General features: G+C 35.3%; 1 long non-coding RNA gene across 1 annotated transcript; it reads left to right on the top strand.

Annotated features, from left to right (window-relative positions):
• Positions 1-5,642: 5,642 nt before the first annotated feature.
• On the top strand, positions 5,643-6,361 carry LOC107782677 (uncharacterized). The gene is made up of 2 exons (XR_001647285.2): positions 5,643-5,763; positions 5,881-6,361. It is a non-coding gene; the product is annotated as an uncharacterized LOC107782677 (long non-coding RNA).
• The last annotated feature ends 1,372 nt before the right edge of the window (positions 6,362-7,733 follow it).

Here is a 7,733-nt window from a genome sequence, read left to right as displayed (position 1 = left end):
TTTCAAGCCGAGACGGACTTTAACCATGTGTTTTCGAAGGAAAACAGCATGGCTAAAGTCAGTCTCTGAAATTCATGGAACCTGGCCTACCTAACTTCGATCTGGAATCCGAGCTACCCCACGATGATTTGAAAAGAGTCGATCAGGGATTCATGGTGAAGAGGTCCAGGAGATCACAGGGTGTGAATTTGGTGGAATTTGAACGGATTAGGGTTTGGGTCGATTCCTTTGATTTAAGATTCGAGGAGCTCGGGGGTGATTCGAAGCAAACTGAGCGTGGGACTGGAACGAGGAAGTCTTGGGGAAGCTATGGTGTGAAATTGGAGGCTATTGGACGAGATAGGGTTCTGGCCTGATTTTCGATCTAATATTCGAAGCACACGGCTGTGATTCGAGGGATAAGAGTTAGGGATTCAGAATGGGGAGGTCGAAGGAAATCAGTGGTGAAAAGATGGGGTCGTTTGGACCACCGGAACTGCCGTGAGGCGATTTCCGGTGGGCGGTGCACGATGGCAAGAGGCGGGGATCTGTTTGGTCTTTGAAGCTCAGAGACGAAGAGGTGAGGGGGGGTTTGGTTTAAGGGGCAGGGTAGGATTTAGGAATATATACCATGTGGGGAATTTAATCCCGGCCGTTAGATCAATTAAGATCAACGGCCTGGATCAATTCACTTGATAGGCAACGGTGTCGTTTGGAGTAATACTGGGGCAGTTTGAACTGGGGAACGGGTCGGGCCAGGGAATGGGTAAGGGAGATTGAATCTCAGCCGTTGGATCGATTTAATCCAATGACCTTGATTAAGAGTGACCAAACGACGTCGTTTTAAGACGTCTTTGGCCAGGCCAACTGGACCTGGTTCATGGGTGATTTGAGCCTGATTTTTGCATTGAAATTGGCCCAATTTTCACTATTTTCTTCTTTTTCTTTTAATTCCTTTTCAACTAAAAATCCTAATTAAATTATAAAATTGACAATTTAACTAAAACATTAACTCTTAATAATAGCTATCACACGAAATTAAACATCAAATAAAGATAAAATCACACAATTCAGACATTAAATGCAAGAATGCAAGGTACATATTTTTTGTGATTTTTCCATTTTGTAAAACAAACTTGTTTGTTTAATTAATTCCTAAATTGTAAAATTAAATCCTAAATGCACATGCAACACATATTTTTGTATTTTTCTTAATTAAAGTAGAAATAAACATGCACAGACAAAAATACAAATAAATCACGAACCACACAAAACCATTTTTATTTTAAATTTTTGGGAGTAGTTCTCATAGAGCAAAAATCACGTGCTCACAGTTGTTGCCTGTTTGTTCTCCATTTCTACCCTTTCTATCACCATGTTTTGTTTCTTCTCTTTGTTTCTGTACTTTACTGCTCAGCTCCTCTCTAATATGTTTTCTACATTCCTTCAATTCACGCCCATAGTTTTTGCATTTTGTGCACAACATCGGTTTCCATTCAAATTCAACCTCTTGTTCTACAATCTGACCATGTTCATTTTCAAACATCACTGTATCAGGGAATGCCATATTGATTGGTACTTCTACCAATACTCTAGCATGGGTCATTCTCTCCTTCATAGTAGTAGCCTTGTCTGCCTTCAATGGATTCCCTACCATTCCAGCTATCTTAGCCAACACTTGTTTTCTCCAATGCTTCACATTTAAACCTGGAAGTCTGATCCACACTGGTATATTATCCATGATCTCCTTCTTCAATTCAATATTCTGCTGCCATGTCTTTACAATAACTGACTTTCTATCGAACATCTGGACTCCTTTCTCTACCACTTTCATTCTACTTTCAGCCGTATGAAATCTGACTAGAAACACACCTCTTTGAACTTGTGCTACTAAGTCTATTCCCCATTTCCCCCAAATTCTGTTAAAATATCCTTCCATAACACTTTGCGGTGGATTTGAACCCAAAACATAGCATACTACTCCAGTTTTCCAGAATTCTACCTCCTCATGAATATCTTCTGCCGTAATTTTCACATTGCTATTTTTTGGTGATTCTCTTTTCAGATCCTCACCTTCATCTAATGGAACAATAACTACTATTCTGCTCCACGATCTCTACTCTTGTGTTTGTGTCTCATTTACTATTGCTTCTTCCTCCACCTTATCCGCCCAGGATCGTTTACTTGCACCATTCCCTTGTATGATTTCAATTTGTGTCCTCATCGGTGTAACTACTGGTGTAGTCACTGTTAATCGCTCCATCTCCAATGGTATTATACCTGTAATTGCATTTAAATTCCTCTGTTTCTTCGAGTCCTCAGTCCTAGGAATACCTTTTCCTCCATGATTTTGATTTGAACTGGTCATCTGATTGCTTTGCCCTCTCCCTCCTGCCTTCGATTTCCTACCCATTTTCAGCTTTAGCTGAGAGGAACTCTCATTCTAGAGAGAGAAAGTAATACCGACTTGATTCTTTTTTTCAATTAATAAAGTTTTTGCCAATTCAAACTAAGACAATGTAAACAGAGGGAGTATATTGGATTTGCGTAAATCTAAAAGTAGGCATGTGCGTATTGTGTACATCCACGTTGAGGTTTCCTCTTTACTTCCAAGTGGAAGTTAGTTGAAAGTGATATAACTGTAAAAACTTGATCGACCGAATAAATACATCAAAATAATAAATGCAAGATATATGTATATTTTTACTTGAATTTTTTACTATTAAAATTAAATTATTTAGTTTGATATAAACACGTGATACAAATGAATATTTACCGCGACACATGTATCATAACCGATCCATTCCGAATGTCATCATTTCTTTGGGCGGTGAGCAATGACCTATTTCCTAAGCAATTTAACTAAGCTAGTTCTCTCTGAATTTACTTTTCACCGTGAATTAAAAATTTTAGGTTAGAGCCGTAGCAATTAATGAAGAAACTTATGATAGAAAGTGTTTTCCTTTTAGTGAATTCTATGAAGTATGTCAACCGTAGAAGAATCGAGTAAAATGGAGGGATTTGTTAATGGCCGCTTAGGACTTCTAGATTTTTCTCATCAGATAGTAACAAAGAGAACATGAGAAAATATAACTGAATAGTGCATGGCCTGCCTAATACAACTAGGCCCTTATGTGTTTATATCAACCCGATAACCCGGTCTAGAGGAAATAAAAAGGAATAATTTGTTGTTTGATTCCCAGCTTCTACTTAAAATTTTATTGTTTTAGGGATTGCCATCAATAATTATTGAGAACTGGATATCATTCTTCCACGTTCCAGTTAACTGTATTTGTTTAGTGATGACGACTATTGAAAATCGTATTTTAATTGTAAACGAATTTTTCACCAAAGATGTTTTACAAAAATAAGTTTAAAAATCGCAAGATTTTACATTAATGCTAAATATTTAAAAGAATTGTTACAAAAAAAAATACAAATAGGGGAATTATGCGTCAAGAAACTCGATGGGTTTGTATAGGGTTTAGGTTTTAGGGTTGGGTATTTCGTATTTTTTTAATTCGTCTAATTTTCCTGACAGTGTTTGATAAAAAAAAAAAAATCTAAACATAAAAGAGAACATTCGCGCATGATCTTGATACACATAAAATACCAAAATATCCTTGTTACCATACAACTTGTTCTTTTCGCATTTAATGTATATTCCTGCAGCAACTCATATCAATTCATATTAAGTCATGAGAATTAGTAATAAGATATCTCCTGTCTTTTTGTATTACAAATTAGTTCATCCTTAATCAATTAACATTATTTTCTATGTATGTAATGTAACTTTGACCTATTCTTAATTTGGTATTATTTATAAATAAAACATAGCTAATGCTTGACTATTACTCGCAAAATAAATGCTCTAATTAAACGTTTCAACATCGTTTTGTTAATTACTTTAAAGATCTGATTTATCATGAGGTCTTCTCATATATTGTTTCTTTGTAATTATTTATCTGTTTCTGACAATTATTGCTGAAAGCAGACAAATAAATCTTATCTCTTCTGTCTATTTTTCTTTCAGAAATTCGAACTTTTAGGTGTCCTATCATTAATTAAGTTTGGTGGCTTATTTAATAAAATCGAGCCCCCTTGGAGCTTTTATATTTTAAATATTACAAGGGAATTAAGAAAACAAGTTTATTCTAGTTTACACAGAAAGAGAAATATATTTACTTTTACTCATAAACTACAAAAGTTGTTTTTCTTTTAGAAAGGTTGGAAAATTGTCTGGAAAGTGAATCCTGAGGCAGATTTTATGAAGAAAATAATACATACAATAACAGTACCATCAAACAGAAACCAAAGAAATAATAACAGTATCATAAGAATTAGAAAATTATTGAAATGCAATAACAAAACCAGAAATAAGGCATGATGCTATGAAAAACGGAAGGATAGTGTGCACAACATTAACCACTAGCAGTTTAGGACCAACCCTATCAAACTAGCCTCACCCTCGAACTCAACACCTCCTAATCTATAACCCTAATGCTCGACCTCCACACCTTCCTATCAAGGGACATGTCCCCGAAAATTTGCAGCCACGCCATGTCCAGCTTGATCACCTCTCCGCAATACTTCTTAAGCCGCACTCTACCTCTTCTCGTACCCGCAAAGGCCAACCGCTCGCACCTCCTCACCGGAGCATCAAGGCTCCTCCTCCGCACTTTCCCCAACCATCTGATCAGTCTCGCTTCCCGCATCTTGTCATTCATAGGAGCCACACCCACCTTTTTCCTAAATATCTTCATTCCTAATCTTATCCATCCTATTATGCCCGCACATCCACCTCAACATCCTCATTTCTGCTACTTCCATCTTCTGGATATGAGCGTTCTTAACCGGCCAATACTCTGTCCCATACAACATGACCGGTCCAACCACCGCTCTATAACATTTACCTTTGAATATCAATGGCACTTTTTTGATGGGTCAAAGGCTTTTAGTCATGGGAAGCAGAGAAAAATAACTAATACAGAATGAATTTGAGTTATATATATATTGATGGTGTAAAAAATTATTTACATAATCAGATAAATAATTTATAAAGTAATAAAAGGTAAATATTCGTGATGAGCATTAATTGACAATCCAATAAAAATAGTAACTAATCTAATAGAAATAGTACTTAATTGACAACTTAAACTAGTGTGATAATGTAAAAGAATCATTGCAGTTTTAATGCATCCTTTCTGGTTTATATGAACCTTTTCTATTTCGAGATTTAAACCATGTAAGCATAGACCAACATTTGAAATTCGTTTTTCATCAAATTGACATGAGAAAAATTGTAACTTAAAGTGCTTTTCATATAATTTTTAAGTATCTAGCTATATTTTAACTTTGAAATATCGAATTAATCTAATCTAATTTAACTTTAAAGATTAATCAAACTGACTCTTGAAAGCGAGAAGATTCACATAATCTAGAACAAAGAGGGTATAACTTAAGTCCATTTGTAATTGCAGGCTGTCACATATAGATGAATTTTCTTTTATTATGAAATATATAAGAAGTCTACATCACTATGATCTGGGAGGATAAAATATGGACCATACACATTTATGAATAAAGAAACGAAATAGTTTAAAATATGTATAGAAAGGCGAGTCAAGTCTGTCTATAAATAGCGTCCCTTTGCAGAGAAATTTAAGTGAGCAAGTTTGAGAATAAACAAGTATCCTTCCTCTCAGAAAAAATAAAAAGTTGAAACAATGGCTGTCTCTTCTTCACCAAAATTGATTTTGCTTTTGGTCACTCTCATGGCTACTGGTTAATGACTATCTCCTTCCCTCATTTCGTTTGATCGTTTCTATATTGAAAGTACAAGTTAGATCTAACATATAGGAGTATGACATTAATTATACTTTATGTTTTGCATGCATGCAGCTCATCTGATGACTTGGCCTCAAGTAAACGCCGTGAGAGAAATTGGTGAAGAATTAAGAGGAATGCAATTACTGTACCCTCATGATCTAAATGGTGTTACTTGTGCGAGACGATGCAACTACGATGAAGACTGCAATGATGGTTGGGTTTGCAACAAATGTAGATGGGATGTTATAACTAGTAAATACATCTGTGGCCCTTTCAATTCACTTCCCTCTGCACCTATATATTAATATGGGATGCAATAAGTTGGTACGTTGCATGCAATAATATTATACTATTATATTGCATGCTTTAAATAAATAAAAGTTCTAAATCTATGGCTAGTTGTGCATGCAGTCTAGCCAGATTGCGTGTACATGCTAGAATATTGTAAAATGGTTCCACTTTTCATCTGTGAAAATCAGTGGACTGGCTGCTATCTTTGTGTAATATTGTTGGTTGTGCTAATAAACATTAGTGTGAAATGTGTGTTTTATTATGATAGGTATTCTATTTATCATAGCTATTGTGGTAAAATTCAATGGAATTTTTGAATTGAAAGATAGGTTACTACTTATATCAACACGTACAGAAAACAGTGGAGGTGGATATAAACCTAATTTCCTCCTAATCCAAAACTGTTCAGATTGGTCAATGGAAGATTACTATAGAGCAGATCGTGGCGGATCCAGAATTTTAGATTTATGGGTTTCTATAAAAATTTTAAGTTAATGTACAATTCTAACAGGATGAACGGACTTGGTTCTAAGTTAAAATATATTTTTATACATTTAATAAATTTTTCAATACAAATACAAATTCCAGACAAAAAATTACTGAATTTATGGAACCCGTAGTTATTCAACTGGATCCGCCCGTGCTATACAGGGAAAATGCGACTTCTCCATTACATCAAGAGCGTACAATTAGTTTCAAAAAAATCGTAATTAAAAATTTACACTTGTATATAATAACAAAAATTAATCGTCTTCAATACAGAAAGTCATGACCTTTTTTTGGTCGAATTCGGAAACTGGTAGCCCGATTTGACATATTAAGTTGGAATTTTTACCTCAGTCCTGCTATAACTTAACAACCAAAAAGCTCTGTGTCGAACTTCAGCCACTTCGAATTGGTCACGGGGTAATAACTTCTGACGCCCCACACTATTGCGACAGGAGGGGGCTTGCCCATCAGCCTACTTTGCCAAGAGGTGGCAGGAGCGCAACGACCTTAGCCCAAACCTACTTAAACAACCTAAAGGCTTTAACAAAGGTTAACATACACCTTATTTATTTTTGTCACGACTCAAAAATCGACCCGGTCGTAATGGCATCTATCGTGAAACTAGACCAGCCGACACAACTCCCGAATCTACCATTATTTAATAAAAGTTATTTTTATACCATTTATTAATCAATAATCTCGTGGTGTAAATTTAAAAGAAAAGTGCGGAATAATTACACAAGCCCGATATCGGGGTGTCACTAGTCATAAACATCTACTAAAATCTGAATACAACGAAAAGTCTGAAAATGTACTAAATACAGTCTAATGAAAATTAATGAGCTATGTAATAGTCATGACCCAAGTTAGCTTATCTGTAGTTAGTTATTAGTAGTTACCTGTAATTAGTAGTTAATGGTTAGTTAACTGCAATTAGTTGTTAGGCGGTTATATTAGGTACTACTATAGCTTGTACAGTACAATTCATTTTTTGCAGAGCTATCAGAAAAAACTTCTTTCTCTCTTCTCTATTTCTTCTCTCTGTAACAGAGATTATCATTTTCAGATCCACAAAATTGACATGGTATCAGAGCGTATAGACGATTTAATCTAAAGGTTTTCACTGAGAATTGTTGAAAACAAGA

This window comes from Nicotiana tabacum, chromosome 18, assembly GCF_000715075.1.
Source record: "Nicotiana tabacum cultivar K326 chromosome 18, ASM71507v2, whole genome shotgun sequence".
Classification (NCBI taxonomy): Eukaryota; Viridiplantae; Streptophyta; class Magnoliopsida; order Solanales; family Solanaceae; genus Nicotiana; species Nicotiana tabacum.
This window is presented reverse-complemented; position numbering and strand designations above follow the sequence as displayed.